This window comes from Nannobrachium achirus (assembly GCF_963921795.1).
Source record: "Nannobrachium achirus genome assembly, chromosome: 2".
NCBI classification, from domain to species: domain Eukaryota; kingdom Metazoa; phylum Chordata; class Actinopteri; order Myctophiformes; family Myctophidae; genus Nannobrachium; species Nannobrachium achirus.
In genome coordinates this window covers 64,163,238-64,182,434 of record NC_137811.1, presented here as the reverse complement: position 1 = coordinate 64,182,434, position 19,197 = coordinate 64,163,238, and the positions used below count along the sequence as shown (strand labels likewise).

Below are 19,197 nucleotides of genomic sequence, written 5' to 3'. Positions count from 1 at the left end.
ACTTGTGAAAAGTTTTAGGTTTCTTTCCACTTGTGAAGTATTTTAGTGCAAAAATGCATTTATCTGCCCCGCTAAACCAAAGGTTGGTGGTTTGAGACCAGTGAAAAGCATTTTTGTTGCAATGGCACAGCGCAGAGGCTTTCCACCGAGGAGGAAAGCGGTGGAAAGCATAGGTGGAAAGCCTCTGCGATGTGCCATTTCCTTGGTCAAGTTTTTTTTTTTTTTTTTTTAATAAAGCTTTATTCAAATTAGGCGTGGCACCAATTTCATCCAATCAGGAGAAAGAACCATTGATTTTATACTAGTATTCCAGTGCCAATTTTGTATGCAAATGTTTTTGTTGCATCACTTCTATATGTCACCTGTTTAACTTGTATCCTGTATTCTGAAACCTTTAGGATATCCAAAGCTTAGCTTATGCATACTTATGTTAGTTTGTGATTTTGGACAAAGCAGGCCCAGTCCGAAATCACATACTAACATTTTAGTATGCCAAATTACTTTTTAGGATGTCCGAAGTGAGAAGTGAAGATAATAGAAGGCTGAAATAGAATACTGTGTACTATGTGGTGACCATACAGTATTCACATGTGTTTTTTTATTGCCTGTAACCACCTCTCCAAGTATGGGCATGTTATTTTTAAATAAGCGTTAAATCCCATATTAAAATTCCCTTTTTTTAATAAATAATTTACACCCCCTTTAAACCGAGACATACGGGAGACAGTTCACCGTATATACGATGCATAATAAGATCTTCAACATGTGTCACAGATGGATTTGATCACTTCAACAAAGCATGTTCATTCAAATGAATGTTGCCGGGTCATGTCCTCTCGCTGATATCTAGTCACTTTCAGATATAAAATAAAGGTGTGCATTTCAGTCTGCTGTTAGTGTAAAATACAGGCCTGTTTTTTTAAGGGTGACAATAAAAGGGGTGTGGCTGACTGTTTGTAAATAATGTACATACTGTACCTTTTTTTAATTGGTCCGGTTTCAAACTTATGACCTTCCACTCACAAGGTAGTCACACTTCCCATTCACCTATACTGTACCATAGGCCAAGCCAACAAAACACTAGGGCAGATTCTTTTTGCGATGTGCAAATAGTCTTTGTACAGCGCAAAATAAATCTCTCCATTTCCTGGTGCCAGAGTCTTTGCCAAAGACTCTGGCACCAGGAAATGGAGAGATTCCTCCCCCCTCTCAGATGATGGCCAAACATTTGAGATACTGTAAATTCCATGTTAGGATGGTGAAGCACAAGATAGCAGTGTTCAGTGTGTTCATAATCAGGTTTTCACCCATAGGCTCAATACTGTTCTGCACACCCACATGCAGGCACGCACACACACATTGGAAAAGTTAAAGGGATATTCCACTTTCAACAGGGAGCAGTGGAAGGGCCTCTCTCCACATACACACCCATTGTAACTTCAAACTCCATTTTAACCATGATAGATTCATTAAAAACACCAGTTATTTTTTCTGGTGACTCATACTACCCTCCTAATATGTGAGCAGGCCGTATTTTTTCGATAACTTTTTTCATTTATTAATAATTATTTGGGAAAATGGAAAAAATGAAATATTTATTAAAAATAAATGAAAAAAGTTAGGAGAGTCTGAATCTATCATGGTTAAAATGAAGTTTGAAGTTATAGAGGAGGAAAAAATCCTAAAAAAGAGCCTTAGTTTTTGAGGTACCCCTACCCGGGGTAGAACAAAACGCGACATAGTTTTTTCATATCTTTAGGATGTCCCCTTCATGAAATGGATTGTCCCAAGTTTTACTTTGACTGCAAAAGTCATGAAATTGATCCATGAAGGGACTCATCACATAGGCAAAAAAACGCCTATCCTGAAAGATGGAGTTCCAAGTCAATCCTTTGTCATTTTCTACCTGCAGGTTGTTTTTACCTCATACTTGCACAGATGGTCCACAGGTAGTGTCCTTACATCCCAGAACAATCAGAATGCAAAAATATGGTTCTGTTTTGAATCTGCAGCCTTTTATATAAGGACTTTCTATAGGCGGAAATTACATTTCTAAGGAATGTTCCCCTGTAAGTCTGGTGATAATCTTCTATAAGGGGTAGAACAAAACGCGACATAGTTTTTTCATATCTTTAGGATGTCCCCTTCATGAAATTTACTGTCCCGAGTTTTACTTTTACTGCCAAAGTCATGAAATTGTTCCATGAAGGGACTCACCACATACTGTAGGCAAAAATCGCCTACCCTGAAAGATGGGGTTCCAATTCAATCCTTTGTCATTTTCTACCTGCAGGTTGCTTTTACCTCATACTTGCACAGATGGTCTACAAGTAGTGTCCTTACATCCCAGAACAATCAGAATGCAAAAATATGGTTCTGTTTTGAATCTGCAGCCTTTAATATAAGGACTTTCTATAGGCGGAAATGACATTCCTAAGGAAGAATCCCCTGTGATCCTGGAGATAATCTTCTAGAAGGGGTAGTATAAACCCTGACAGTGTTTTTACTTGTCCTCTTCATGAAATGGATGGTCAGTAGTTTTACTATTACTGCAGAAGTCATGAAATTGATCCATAAAGGTACCCACCATAAAAAAGCTTACCCTGAAAGATGGAGTTCCAAGTCAATCCTTTGTCATTTTCTACCTGCTGGTTGTTTCATCTCATATTGCACAGATGGTCTACAGGTAGTGTCCCTACATCCCAAGGGGGAGGCTCTCTCCATTCCGACATGTCGCCACTCCGAAATGGACTTCTTATTGTCGGAGTGGCGACACTCCCATGGGCCTAAGGTTTAGGGTTAGGGGTAGAGATAGGGTTAGTGTCGGAATGCAGACATGTCGGAAAGGAGACATGTCGGAGTGGAGAGATGCACCCATCCCAAGGCCTAATTCTCTTCACCTCAAAAGCAGCAAACATATTGTTCTATAAGCAGTCTATGGTATTCAGACTTAAATGCAGTACATTATATATGTAAGCCTATATTCAGTAGAATACACTACACTTTGTGCGCCATTCTTAATGCCAAATAATCAGCAGCCTTTTCTCATTTTCATTTATTTCTTTTTCAATCAACAACTATTTTGAGCAGTGTAAGGGAGACTGACCAATGTTTGATTATTTGGCATGCAGTAAGCCAAAGATTCTCAGATCCTGAAGTTCATGAATGTGCTTCGCCAGCTTGTTGAAAGCTGTATTATTGCTTATTCTGAACAGGCTGCTTGTTGCATTGCATCCAGTCAATGCGTGCCATGCTAGAAGACTCTCACACAAAGCCACTCCCAATGTATTTGTAATATCAGACATTGGGATGTATCGTTGTCTATCCCATGACCAGCATGCATGAAAATGGCAGCTATTCCAAGGAGTTGTTGACTGACATAGTAGGCGAGCAACACAAGTATATCCATAGTACTGTACATATAAATTAGGTCAGGGTCTGAGAACCTTTGGCTTGACAGATAGTCTACCAGAGGCTTCAGGATGTTCAAGACAATATGCCCTCACTCTCTATGGCCTAAAAAAGAAGGCAAAGGGCCAGGTGTGTTCTAGTCTTGATGAGCTCCGTTGTATTCTTGCATCAACGACAGACATGCCAGTCTCACACCTGCCTCCCACTGAGGATATTTTTGAATGTTCAACAGGCTATGTACCAAACTGGTACAGTATATGGTGCCACAATCATGTCCCCAAACCCCTTTTGTGGAATCCAGTTGGGAAGGGTTGGATGCTAAAGGATACATCACTAAAGCCTGTCCTGTTCAAAAAATAGCCTGCACCAAGCAGTAAGAGACCTCACCCAACTCTACTGCTATGATAAGGATTGTTGCAGTCAAAGTAGTACGTGCCTCAATGTCTCTCTGTGGGATTGTGTTGTACATAATATTGCTCCTGTATTTACAGTACATTGCCTGTAAACTAAAATAAACAAGAAATGACACAATCCTTTTATACCAGCTTGTGCCTTGTGGACCAGCCTTGACTGTAGAGCATTGTAGTGGCCCTTGGTTGTAATCCACTGGGAACTGAATTCCTTCTTACCGTTTATATTATAATAATATATACCATCATACCATATTTATTACCATAACATAAATAGTAAGACTGAATTCAATTAATCCATTGACCAGCCATTGACCAATAGATACACAGCCGATTACGTCACGAACAAACTCCTGACAAAATTATGTCTGAATTTGGGAGATCACAGCTTTGTATCCATTGACCAGCTTTGCAAATTGGTCAGTCCCCCTCACACTCAAATTAGTTGTTGATATGAAAATATTGAAAAAGAAATAAACTAAATAAATTAAAATGAGAAAAAGCTGCTGTTTGATTATTTGGCATGCAGTAAGAATGGCACACATATATAGAAAAACTCCTGATTCACAATACAAGCATATTATGACATATTCTTCTGGTTTATTTTTGGTTGTTGGTGTATTCCCTATTGACAATCTGAATGGAGTTTGTTAATTTGTATTGATAATGAGCACCTTATCGATCCTGCTTATTGACCCATGGGCTTTTATCGAGCCCACTGTTGAGCGCTTTATAATATTTTGTGGAAAGATGTGAGATGTGAGATTCTGAACAGAACTGGTATCTTTTTGCATTGGCCAGTTGTTGTGAGTCTGAGTTTGTCTATGAGGATGAGAATTGACAAAAGTAAAAAATATTGTCATTTAATATCTTTAGAAAATCATTCATTAGTGTGCAGTAAGTGTTAAATGGCTATATATTATGAATAGTACTGTAACAATGTATTAATCGCCTCTAGTCTTGATTATTTAAACATGATGTCATGGGCCGCTATGCTTAATAACAAGCTTGATAAGCCCAAAGCTTATTGATACCGGGATATCAAGTTTGTAGTAGGCCCTTGTTTCCAGCTCCTTCCCTACCAGTAAGTGGAAATGGTGTATGATTAACTTGTGGGGATATTTCTGCCCTTTCTTGGTAAATCACTTTTTTGCATTCTGATTATTTTGGGATTTAAGGACGCTACCTGTAGACCATCTGTGCAAGAATGAGGTAAAAACAACCAGCAATAGAAAATTACAAAGGATTGACTTGGAACTCCATCTTTCAGGGTAGGCGTATTTTTTGCCTATGTGGTGAGTCCCTTCATGGATCAATTTCATGACTTTTGCAGTAAAAGCAAAACTACTGACCATCCATTTCATGAAGAGGACAAGTAAAAGTTATGAAAAAACTTTGTCATAGTTTGTACTACCCCTTATAGAAGGATTACAGGGGAATTTTCCTTAGGAATGTCATTTCCGCCTATAGAAGGTCCTTATATAAAAGGCAGCAGATTCAAAACAGAACCATATTTTTGCATTCTGATTGTTCTGGGATGTAAGGACACTACCTGTAGACCTTCTGTGCAAGTATGAGGTGAAAACAACCTGCAGGTAGAAAATGACAAAGGTTTGACTTGGAACTCCATCTTTCAGGATAGGCGTTTTTTTGCTTATGTGGTGAGTCCCTTCATGGATCAATTTCATGACTTTTGCAGTAAAAGCAAAACTCGGGACAATCCATTTCATGAAAGGGACATCCTAAAGATATGAAAAAACTATGTCGCGTTTTGTTCTACCCCGGGTAGGGGTATGGTCAACTTCTGGCCTATTTTTTCCTCTACTATTACAATGAGTGTGTGTGGGGAGAGGTGTGCGTGCGCGGTTTCGTGTGTGCTTTTTCACTGATCGACAACAATCAACTATGTAACCTCCGCCCTACCTGAACAGAGGTGGTACTGTATATAGCACTCCTTACTGATGAGACACACACTCAGTACTCATTGGAAGACCAACAAGAGGATTCACGTCAACACAGATAAACTCCAGTGAGGGAGGAGAGACTGCCTTCACACAACTACAAGAGGGAAATATCCACCAACACTGGAACCTCGACCTGCTCCTGACTTCATCAACTGATCAGACTTTTTCAACAAAGATTGATAGTGAAAGTAAACTTCAGGGAACCTTCTGGAAGAGGGAGTGTTACCAGTCCTGACTTCCTGGTCTCTCTTGTCTTAAGCAATCTGCTCAATTTGCTCAAATTGTTTTGGCTTCACTCGGATAGAGAAAATGGCTTCCCACTCGTCATTTTCAGAAGATGATTTCTCCTGTTCTGTGTGCTGTGACATCTTCAAGGATCCTGTCGTCTTGTCATGTAGCCACAGCTTCTGTAAAGCCTGCCTGCAGAAATGGTGGACGGAGAGACCAGTAAAGATTTGTCCACTCTGTAAGCAAATCTCTTCTCTGCCCACTCATCAAAATCTAGTCCTGAAGAACTTGTGTGAGGCCTTTTCAGAGCAAAGAATTCAGAGTGCTTTAGCAGGGTCTGAGGTTCTCTGCAGTCTGCACGCTGAGAAACTCAAGCTCTTCTGCATGAACGACCTACAGCCAGTGTGTGTTGTGTGCCGTGATTCTAAAAAACACACCAACCACAGATTCAGTCCCATCGATGAAGCTGCACTGGATTACAGAGAGGAGATTCAGAAATCACTGAAGCCCTTACTGGAGAAACTGAAGGTCTTTGGTAAAGTTAAAGTGAACTATGATCAAATGGCAGAACAAATTAAGGTCCAGGCCAGGCAAGCAGAGCTGAAGATTAAGGAACAGTTTAAGAAGTTCCACCACTTCCTAAAAGAGGAAGAGGAGGCGAGGGTTGATGCTCTGTGGAGAGAAGAGAAGAAGAAAAGTCTGATGATGACTGTTAAGATTGAGGAGCTTGACAGAAGCATGGACAACCTTTCACACTCAATCAGAGTCATAGAGGAGCAGCTGAGAGCTGAACACATCTCATTCCTGCAGAACTACAAGACCACAATGGCAAGAGTCCGGCAGGACCAGGTTCTGCAGGACCCACAGCCAGGAGTCTCAGGAGCAATGATGAATGTCACCAAACATCTGGGCAACCTGGCCTACAACATCTGGGGCAGGATGAAGACCATTGTCTCCTACAATCCTGTGATTCTGGACCCCAACACTGCCCACCCACAACTCATTGTGTCTGATGATCTGACCAGTGTGAGACGTGGAGAGAGACAGCAGCTCCCTAGCCTCGGAAACCCAGACTTTTATTTTGGCGATAGGAAGAAAAGCAGCTCCCTGACAATCCAGAGAGGTTTGACCACTGGAACACTATTGTAGCTTCTGAGGGCTTCAACTCTGGAACTCACAGCTGGGATGTCGAGGTTGGAGGAGCCACAACTTGGGAACTGGGAGTGATTGCAGAGTCTCATCCAAAGAAGGGAGCAGGTCATGATTTTTGCTGCTGTATGCTGTACGATAATGGTAAATATGTTGGTGCAAACTCAAGCCACCGGTATACAATTTTAAGGCAGAACCTCCAAAGGATCAGAGTCCTGCTGGATTGCAACAGAGGAATGCTATCATTCCATGATCTTGATACCAACACACAGATAATCAGCATGACATGCACTTTCACAGAGAAACTGTTTCCATATATTGACATCGACTCATGGTCAATATACCAGTATGGAAACCGTTTCATCGACACTGAAAATGTTGTCCCTTTCAAGATGTTACCAGAAAAACTTTCTGTGACATTGGCATGAAAAACATACAGTAGCCTATAGATGAGGAGCAGGATGATGATGATAATACTTCATGTGCATATTAAGTTAGAGGTGTACAATTACATCTCTGTAGTCCAAACATCTTGATATTGTATATAATTCATTCAACGATGAACCAGCTTTATATTGTATATAATTCATTCAACAATGAACCGGTTCATACTGTATATGTATTTGCTGAAATGGCACTTTGGAATGACACAGATTAAAAGAGGTCAGATAAAAGACAAATAACTGCAGTGAATGGTTTTCCTTTATACACTGTTGTAAAATTGATTGAAAATGAAAATAATATTGAATGTACTACAATACAGTCACATTATACTTTGAAAAGATACACTGAACTGCACTGTGTTTTTATTATTGATCACATACAAATATAATAATGTGTTGAGTTGGTTTCAAGTAAGGTGTGAGGTTCGTATATTTGACAATACATTGCTCCAAGCAAATCTCAAAGCACATCTCAGTGCATATACCGTAATTACATTTTACAGATAACACCATCATATGTTATTATTGTGAAATAAGAAAAGGATTGGTGACTTATAAAATTATATCGTTTTTCCACCATATATGTCTTTCTTTTCTTTTCTTTTTTTTCAGGTGATTCACAGTCACTGTATTCAAATTTGTAGAACCCAGACACTTTCAGATATAAACTAAAAGTGTGCATTTCAATTCTGGTGTTAGTGTAAAATACAAGCCTATTTTTTAAGGGTTAAAATAAAAGTGAAGGTAATTATACAAGTCACAAATGAGGGCCTCATGCAGCAACATTCTATTTTCTGTTAAGAGGAAAAAAACAAAGGTCAACTCCAGATTACAAAACATTTTCGAATTCCAAGACTGCTTTTAACCAGGTATGATGAATGATGAGTCCCTGGAGGGGTGTGGCAGATTGTTTGTACATACTGTACATACTGTACAGTAGGCAAAGCCAACTAAACACTAGGGAAGACTGGACGCGGCCGTCAGCGGCTGTCTCTCAGGTTCTTTGCTATGTGCAGACTCTGGCAAAAGGAAATGAAAAAGGCTGTGAGATTGTCCTTTAGATTATAGTTTTGTTCTGTAAAAAAGCCCCCTGTATGTGTTGAGAATTAGCCCTTGTGCTTTAACACTCAAGCAATGCATCTGTCTCTCCAATTTTATTGTGATGTCCATGTCGAACAACATTATAATTATAATTATAGTATTCTTAGTTTCACTATTATTAGACGTATATATTTTAATGGGAGTAGGACACTGGGCTGGGCTAGCAAAATCCAGCAATGGTTGGCCAAACATTTGTGATACTGTAAATGCCATGTTAGGATGGTGAAGCAGTATTAAATCACAATCAATGTTGTGATTGACAGCAGTGTTCAGAGTGTGTTCAGAATCAGTTTTTCACCCATAGGCTTGATACACACACACACACACACACACACACACACACACACACACACACACACACACACACACACACACACACACACACACACACACACACATTGTAAACACTGTAACCTTTCACCTGCATCTGACTTCATCCACTAAGATCGATAGTGAAAGTAAACTTCAGGAAGGAACATTCTAGAAGAGAGAGAGAGCGCTGTTATGTGTCATGCCATGCCCCATGAACAGTCAAAGCTCCACCCCTTTCCTGCCTCACAGGCTCACATGAACAGACAACAGAAGTGGTAGTCGGACTTTACTGATTAGACACACACTTAAAGACCAACAACAGGATTCAGTTCAACACGAACAACCTCCAGGGATATATCCACCAACACTGGACCTCCTGACTTCATCCACAGACCTTTACAAGAACCAGGATTGATAGTGAAACTAAACTTCAGGGAACTTTCTAGAAGAGGGAGTGTTTCTAAGTCCTGATTTCATGGTCTCATCTGCTCAAATAGTTTTGGCTTCACTCGGATAGAGAAAATGGCATCTCAGTTGTCATTTTCAGAAGATGATTTCTCCTGTTCTGTGTGCTGTGACATCTTCAAGGATCCTGTAGTCTTGTCATGTAGCCACAGCTTCTGCAAGGCCTGCCTGCAAAAATGGTGGACGGAGACACCAGTGAAGATCTGTCCACTCTGTAAGAAAATCTCCTCTCTGCCCACTGAAAATCTAGTTCTGAAGAACTTGTGTGAGGCCTTCTCACAGCAGATGAGTCAGAGAGCTTTAGCGGGGCCTGAGGTTCTCTGCAGTCTGCATGCTGAGAAACTCAAGCTCTTCTGTATGAACGACCTACAGCCAGTGTGTGTTGTGTGCCGTGACTCTAAAAAACACACCAACCACAGATTCAGTCCCATCGATGAAGCTGCACTGGATTACAGAGAGGAGATTCAGGAATCACTGGAGCCCTTACAGGAGAAACTGAAGGTCTTTAGTAAAGTTAAAGTCAACTATAATCAAATGGCACAACAAATTAAGGTGCAGGCCAGGCAAGCAGAGCTGAAGATTAAGGAACAGTTTAAGAAGTTCCACCACTTCCTAAAAGAGGAAGAGGAGGCAAGGATTGATGCTTTGTGGGAGGAAGAGAAGAAGAAAGGTCTGATGATGACTGTTAAGATTGAGGAGCTTGACAGAAGCATGGAAAACCTTTCACACTCAATCAGAGTCATAGAGGAGCAGCTGAGAGCTGAACACATCTCATTCCTGCAGAACTACAAGACCACAATGGCAAGAGTCCAGCATGACCAGGTTCTGAAGGACCCACAGCCAGGAGTCTCAGGAGCAATGATGAATGTCACCAAACATCTGGGCAACCTGGCCTACAAAGTCTGGGACAAGATGAAGACCATGGTCTCCTACAATCCTGTGATTCTGGACCCCAACACTGCCCACCCACAACTCATTGTGTCTGATGATCTGACCAGTGTGAGACGTGGACAGAGACAGCAGCTCCCTGACAATCCAGAGAGGTTTGACCACTGGAACATCGTCCTGGCTTCTGAGGGTTTCAACTCTGGAACACACAGCTGGAATGTCGAGGTTGGAGGGGCCACAAGTTGGGAGCTGGGTGTGACAGACCAGTCTTATCCAAAGAAGGGAAAACGTTTTGGTTTTGTACTGAAAATGCAGTGCAGTAATGGTAAATATAAAGCAAACGAACCATGTGGTTTATTCACAGTTCTCCCTTTAAAGCAGAGCCCCCGAAGGATCAGAGTCCTGCTGGAGTGGAACAGAGGAAGGCTATCCTTCTCTGATTTTGATACCAACACACACATACACACCATCACACACACATTCACTGAGGAGATCTTCCCATACATTGAAATAGAAACCGAAAGTTCTGTCCCTTTCAAGCTTTTACCAGCAAAAATCAATGTGACATCATCATAGGAAACATGTACAAGTTGGTGATGATGATGGTAGACTGCCTGAACAACACTACTATCACTACTTAAAAGCAACAGAATTATATAGAGTCCAGCAGGATATAGAGTTATATCTGTGAACCATTTTTGTAAATTTTGTCAGACTATTGAATAATGTATACCGTACCTGCTTGTTTCATAGAGCAAAAGTATTATGTGTTGAAATCATACTAATGCATGTTAAGAGGAATGCAACAGAGAGATACGTGTGTTGAGTGGTTTTCCTTTAGCCTACACAATAATACATAGTTAATTTTTTTCCATAGTGTTGGTGATTTTCAGTTAATCAAATTATATGTAGGCCTATACAATTATTTTGGGACTGTTATGTTGGTATGTTTGTGTTAACTAAGGTGCATTTAATTGACACTGTCTTGTAGATCTATGTAAACACAGTACGGACATATTATAATTACATTTTTGTTGAAGACGAAAACAAGGATTTATGACTAATCAAATTAAATGTTGTAATTTAACCACCACATGTCTGTATTCGTTGGAAAAATAAATTGTGATGAAGAAGAAAAAAAAAGTTATCATTATTATTATTTGGCCTAAGTAGAATTCTCTTAGGGGTCTATAACATATCTCTCTGATTGATTAATTAAAAAAACATGGTTGTTTTTTGTATTGGTCACATCACAAGCCTGTCTCCCCGATGTGGCATGCTTGCCTGGTCTGACTTTAACCTCACAAAATGTTCACCTTTGTTTTCCCTTCACTTGCTTCCAGTTGCTATACAACCAATTCAAAACACTGATGTGAAATACCACAGAGGATCTCAAACATGGTTGTCTCAGGGCACCCCTGTAAATAACTTTTTCAACCATGCACCCTGAATTACATTGTTACTTTACAGTAGCTTACCTTACATTTATGTAAATCTTCCCCCCTAAGATACAGTATAGGCTACGAGGAAATCTTGAGAGTAGGCTATATTTGTTTCCATTAGAACAGATTTGAAAATAACTTTTATAGGCCTACTTAAAACCACAGCATTCTGGGGAAAACATTCACCAAAAATAGGCCATCTACAAGCTCACAACGCATCACAATGCAACATGTGAGCTTGTAGATCGCCTATTTTTTTTTTGGTGAAGAGTTTGGTGTACTGTATGCTGAAAAAGACACACGAATATATATATATATATATATATATATATATATATATATATATATATATATATATAGATCAATCTCGAAAAATTATAATATTGTGTAAAAGTACTAGATACATTGCACATTAAGATAATTATTCCAAACCTTTTTTTTTGTTTTTGTTGTTTTTATAGCTCATTAATATCAAAAGTCCATATTTCAAAATATTACAGTATTTACACGAGACCACTCAAAACAAGGATATAGAGAAATGTCAACCTTCTGAAGTCAGTTGCTTGAAGTCCAGTGCAGTCAGTTATGATGATTTGGGGTGCTACTGTATAGCATCAGCAATGCTTTTTCACAAAATATTCTAATTCTTCGAGATGGATCTGTATAAATTGATGAATTCCAAATAATATCAAAGTATTCTGAGGCACCCCTGGACTTGCATCATGGTACTCACTTTGAGAAACCCTGAACTACAATATAGGCTAAATGTATGAACATTAGGCCTATAGGTCTACAGTTATTTACCATTGTTGATACTTCTTGACTTGTATTTGCTTTGAAGGTGAATGGTGTGTTAACACAGATCCTCAAATTGTAAAACCATTTTCCAGTTTACCACCAGAAAGTTGCAGTGGAACAGCCATCAAGTCACTGGCAATAATGATACCCAAGTTTAGGAGTTTCCTGCAAAGTGTGACCCCTTGTGTGTGCTACAGTTTACTGCACCGGATCCTGTTGTCCCTCTCCACAGTCACACCAGTGTTCATTTTGACAACAGATTTAGTCAGTCTTTGGAACAAATTTCCATTTAGTTTAGAGACTTGGAGAAAGACAGCAGCTCCTTGACATTGGAGGAGCCATCTTGGGAGCTGGGTGTAAGGGAGCGGGTTGTGGGTTTGTCATGCATATGCGGTACAATAATGGACGGTAATGCAAACTCAGTCCAAGGATCATATACCATTTTACCTTTTAAGCAGAAACTCCAAAGGATCCGAGTCTACCTAGACTGGAACAGAGAAATGCTATAATTCTCTGATATCGATACAACACACACATACACACCATCACATGCACTTTCACTGAGAAACTGTTTCCATAAATTGACATTGACACTGAAAATGTCCCTTTCAAGCTGTTACCAGTGCAACTTTCTGTGACGTCGGTTGGCATAACAAACATAGATGATTAGCAGGAGGATAATGATCCATGTGCATATCAAATTATAGGTGTACAATGACATCTCCGCGAACCAAATATCATTCTTGATATTGTTTAGAATTCATTCAAAAATAAACCAGCATGGTTCACATCTGTATTTGCTTTAATGGCACTTTGGAATGCACAGATTAAAAGAGGAGCAACAGAGATAAAATACATACTTTTGGTGAATGTTTGTTCCTTTACATTGTATGTTGTAAAATTGATTGAACATGAAAATAATAGTGTACTACGATACAGTCACATTATACTTTTAAATGAATTCTGAACTGCACTGCATTTTATTATTGATCAAATAAAAATCAAATTTCTGTAATGTCATTTTGTAGTTAAGCAATTATTTTATGACCGTGTTGGTTTCAAGTAAGGTGTAAAGTAAATTTATTATAAGTGAACACAGTGCAGACAATTACATTTATATTACATCATATTTAGTTCTGAAATAAAAGGATTGATGACTTATACAATTATATAATTTAACCATATATTATGTCTATTCATTGTCAAAATAAATAGTGATTAAACAAATGTAAATGTTTAGTTTTTTTATTGAGTAGATAAATGTCACTCTAAGATGGTAAAGAGATGAATGAATGTGTTGGTTAATTCAATTGAAATAGATCAACTTCGTTATATATTTTCACTTTTATATTATCAATTTTGGGTGATTATACAATACAAATATGATATATGGCAGTGGCATACCAAGTGCTATTCTCCACATTTATAAACTCCTCAACCTATGGACAATATCTCACAAGTACCCTGATGGTTTCCCCATCCACTGCCATTCATTTGGGTCCCCAACCAGGGCCATGCATTCGGGTCCCCATCCGGAATCAATGGGGGTAAATTTACTATAACCACATGTTTTGTCTTAGGAATGCGACAAATACAAAAAAATATTATTGAACTCAAGTCTCCATGGCACGCACGCACACACGCACGCACACACGCACACACACACACACACACACACACACACACACACACACACACACACACACACACACACACACACACACACACACACACACACACACACACACACACACACACACACACACACACAAAAGAGAGACAGACAGACTGTGTTCTTCTGTTGGCCATTGTGCTGCTTTGGAACAAATGGACTTTGCTCAACGGCACTCAAGGTTGTTGTACATCCAGTCTTTTGGAATTTGTTCTTCCTATTCAGATAGTGGCAGCATTTATACCATCAGTAAAACTTAACGACAGATGGTTTACTGGCATCTAGATACAGTATGAGAAAGTGTTTTGATTCAAACAGGACAGTCCTGTTCATAAAACGAATGATTCTGATTTTGTGAATAATACTAAATTCTTGATGTTTTTTTGCATACTATTTCCTCATATTCCTTGGAATGTTTATAGATTCTGGTAACAGGCTGAAATAAGGTAGCCTCGTAAACCAGACATAAGGTCCTGTGCGCGTGCGTGGCTGCGTGTGTGCTTGAGGGTGTGTACTGTGTGTGCTTTTCACTGATCGCCTACAGTATGTCAGGATGTAAGCTCCACCCTACCTAAACAGAGGTGATAGCAGGGTTCGAGTTATGTGGGGGCCAATGGGGGCTTAGCCCCCATAGATAAAGTCTGGGACCCCATAGTCAAAAACCCCTATGGGGTCTCTTTTTTTTCTCAAGTGTTTTTTTTTTTCTTTTTCTCCCCTGCGCTCTCTGGCTCTCATCAACACAAACGTAACCTCTCAGTGGCATCTAGGTGCTATTTGGCTACTATTTTCCAGGACAATTTCAAAATAAACATGTTGAATGATCGATTGTATAGATGAAAAAATAAAATAAAGACTCTTGTTTTGAAATGCGCTTCTGTGCAGAGAGGAAATGGCTTTCATAGGACGAGCCTTTAAGGAGCCTTTCCACTCTGTCGTGCGTATCTTGCGCCCTGATGGACTCGTGGTGAAATTAACAACACAGGCATAAAGGAATATAACAGAACACCAAGACAAGACCATGTAGGCTATAAAGGCATTAAACATCGTCCTGCTCGTCTCATCGTCACTCAGTCAACAATTGGTGAGTGAGTCGTGGCTTTAGAGTTGGAGTAATGATGGATGCTATGCTGCTAGCTAACACTGTTTTGGCTAGCGTTGTGGACACATTGTATGGGTCCTGAAAATAGCAGATCTAGAAGTTCACAACGCAGCGCGAAGCGACTCCTTGTGAGCTTGTAGATCGGCTATTTTCACTTCTACTTGTTTGGGTTTAGTTTCTCTTGGTTCACGGGCTAAAACGTTTGGGAAGCATTACCATAATGCTTGCTGTAGTAGAACAGTGGTGTAAAATTAAGTAGATAACTGAAACGCTTTTGGAACTGAATGATTATATGATACTGGTGTTGTCTGTCTGTTGGAGTGTTGGTACCAAGAATTCCATCTACTATAACTATATAGACTATCTTGCTGGCTGGTGCATGTGGAAAGGGGCAAAGGGAAAGTGTAGTGTGCCGTTCCCGATTGTTTAGCAAAAAAAAAACAGCGGAAACCCGAATAAAATGCGATAAAAACACGATCAAAACCACGAAAAACCGCCAATTTTCGGGCGCGAGACGTGCACGCGCGCGAATGTAGGGCCCCCATAGCTCTGGGAGTATAACTCGAACACTGGGTGATAGCACTCCTTACTGATAAGACACACACTTTGTACTCGTTGGGAGACCAACAACAGGTTTCACTAAACTCCAGTGAGGGAGGACCGACTGCCTTCACAAACTACAAGAGGGAAATATCCACCAAAAACTGGAACTTTTAACCTGCTCCTGACTTAATCCACTGATCAGACCTTTACAAGAACAAAGACTGATAGTGAAAGTAAACTTCAGGGAACTTTCTAGAAGAGGGAGCTACCAGTCCTGACTTACTGGGTTCCTGCTTAAGCAATCTGCTCAAATTGTTCTGCCTTCACTCGGATAGAGAAAATGGCTTCTCAGTCATCATTTTCAGAAGATGATTTCTCCTGTTCTGTGTGCTGTGACATCTTCAAGGATCCTGTAGTCTTGTCATGTAGCCACAGCTTCTGCAAGGCCTGCCTGCAGAAATGGTGGACGGAGACACCAGTGAAGATCTGTCCACTCTGTAAGAAAGTCTCTTCTCTGCCCACTGAAAACCTAGTTCTGAAGAACTTGTGTGAGGCCTTCTCACAGCAGATGAGTCAGAGAGCTTTAGCAGGGTCTGAGGTTCTCTGCAGTCTGCACGCTGAGAAACTCAAGCTCTTCTGCATCAACGACCTACAGCCAGTGTGTGTTGTTTGCCGTGACTCTAAAAAACACACCAACCACAGATTCAGTCCCATCGATGAAGCTGCACTGGATCACAGGGAGAAGCTCCAGAAATCAGTGAAGCCCTTACAAGAGAAAATGAAGGTCTTTATTAAAGTTAAAGTGAACTATGATCAAATGGCACAACAAATTAAGGTCCAGGCCCGGCAAGCAGAGCTGAAAATTAAGGAACAGTTTAAGAAGTTCCACCACTTCCTAAAAGAGGAAGAGGAAGCGAGGGTTGATGCTTTGTGGGAGGAAGAGAAGAAGAAAAGTCTGATGATGACTGTTAAGATTGAGGAGCTTGACAGAAACATGGAAAACCTTTCACACTCAATCAGAGTCATAGAGGAGCAGCTGAGAGCTGAACACATCTCATTCTTGCAGAACTACAAGACTACAATGGCAAGAGTCCAGCATGACCAGGTTCTGAAGGACCCACAGCCAGGAGTCTCAGGAGCAATTATGAATGTCACGAAACATCTGGGCAACCTGGCCTACAAAGTCTGGGACAAGATGCAGACCATGGTCTCCTACAATCCTGTGATTCTGGACCCCAACACTGCCCACCCACAACTCATTGTGTCCGATGATCTGACCAGTGTGAGACGTGGGCAGAAACAGCAGCTCCCTGACAACCCAGAGAGGTTTGACTTCTGGAATGGCGTTCTGGCTTCTGAGGGTTTCAACTTTGGAACACACAGCTGGGATGTCGAGGTCGGAGGGGCCACAAGTTGGGAGGTGGGTGTGATGGCAGAGTCTTATCCAAAGAAGGGAAAAGCTGCAGGTTTTGTCAATGTAATACGGTACACTAATGGTAAATATGAAGCAGACAACACCGTTCTCCCTTTGAAGCAGAGTCCCCGAAGGATCAGAGTCCTGCTGGAGTGGAACAAGGGAAGGCTATCATTCTTTGATTTCGATACCAACTCACACATGCACACCTTCACAACCACTTTCACTGCGAAAGTCTTCCCATACATTGAAATAGAAACAGAAAGTTCTGTCCCTTTCAAGCTTTTACCAGCGAAAATCCATGTGACATCAGCATAAGAAACATGTAATTGGTGGTGGTGATGATGATGATGTTAGAATGCCTGAACAACACTACTATCACTACTTAAAAGCAAAAGAATTATATCTGTGGACCAAAAAGCAAGAGTTAGCCTATATCTGTGGACCATTTTTGTAAATTTTGTCAGACTATTGAATAATGTATAGGCCTACCTTGCCTGCTTGTTTCATAGAGCAACATTATTATGTTGAAATCATACTACTGATTAATGCATGAGAGAGGATTGCAACAGAGAGATAATTGTGTTGAGTGGTCTTCCTTTAGCCTACACAATACAATACAATACAATAATAACATTCTTTCCCCAGTGTTGATGATTTTCAGTTAATTAATTATATGTAGGCATATACAATTATTTTGTGACTGTTATGTTGGTATGTTATGTTAACTAAAGTGCATTTAATTGACACTGTCTTGTAGTTCTATGTAAACACAGTAGGGATATATTATAATTAAATTGTTGTTGAAGAAGAAAACAAGGAATTATGACTAATCAAATTAAATGTTGTAATATAACCACCACATGTCTGTATTCGTTGGCAAAATAAATTGTGATGAAGAAAAAAAGTTAGCATTATTATTAGTAGGCTAATTCACTTAGGGTTTTATAACTTATTTCGTGTCTCTCTGATGATTGATAAATTAAAAACATGGTTATTTTTGTATTGGTCACATCACAAGATTTGAAAATAACTTTTATATGCCTACTTAAAACCACAGCATTCTGGGGAAAACGTTCACCAAAAATAGGCGATCTAAAAAATCACAACATGTTTTGTGAGCTTGTAGATCGCCTATTTTTGGTGAAGAGTTTGGTGTACTGTATGCTGAAAAAGACACACCAATATATATATCGTCGTTGTCGGGTGGAAACCTCGTATCTCCAAGTTTAAAATTTGTTCGTTCTTTCGCAAAGTAAAGCCCTGCTTCATCGTACAAGGCTGTCGCACAAAAGTAGTGAAAACAGCAGATCTACAAGCACACAACGCCTCGTGGTGCAAGGCGTTGTGTGGTTGTAGATCATCTGTTTTCACTAGTTTAAATCATTTTCAAAATGAAAAATGCAAAACTAACGGTTTTGGACATACAAGGTTTCCACCCGACAACAACAATATACAGATCCATCTCGAAAAATTTTAATATTGTGTAAAAGTAAATTTATATATTCTAGATACATTGCACATTAAGAGAATTATTCCAAACCTTTTTTGTTTTTGTTGTTTTTATGGCATACAGCTCATTAATATCAAAAGTCCATATGTCAAAATATTACAGTATTTACACGAGACCACTCAAAACAAGGATATAGAGAAATGTCAACCTTCTGAAGTCAGTTGCTTGAAGTCCAGTGCAGTCAGTTATGATGATTTGGGGTGCTATAGCATCAGCAATGCATGCTTTTTCACAAAATATTCTAATTCTTCGAGATGGATCTGTATATGTAATTTATGAATTCCAAATATTATCAAAGTATTCTGAGGCACCCCTGGACTTGCATCATGGCACTCACTTTGATAA

General features: G+C 39.8%; 1 pseudogene across 1 annotated transcript; it reads left to right on the top strand.

Annotated features, from left to right (window-relative positions):
• Positions 1-6,094: 6,094 nt before the first annotated feature.
• On the top strand, positions 6,095-10,947 carry LOC308299681 (E3 ubiquitin-protein ligase TRIM35-like; annotated as a pseudogene). The gene is made up of 4 exons: positions 6,095-6,724; positions 6,824-7,039; positions 7,094-7,295; positions 9,516-10,947. The product of its transcript is annotated as an E3 ubiquitin-protein ligase TRIM35-like (transcript).
• The last annotated feature ends 8,250 nt before the right edge of the window (positions 10,948-19,197 follow it).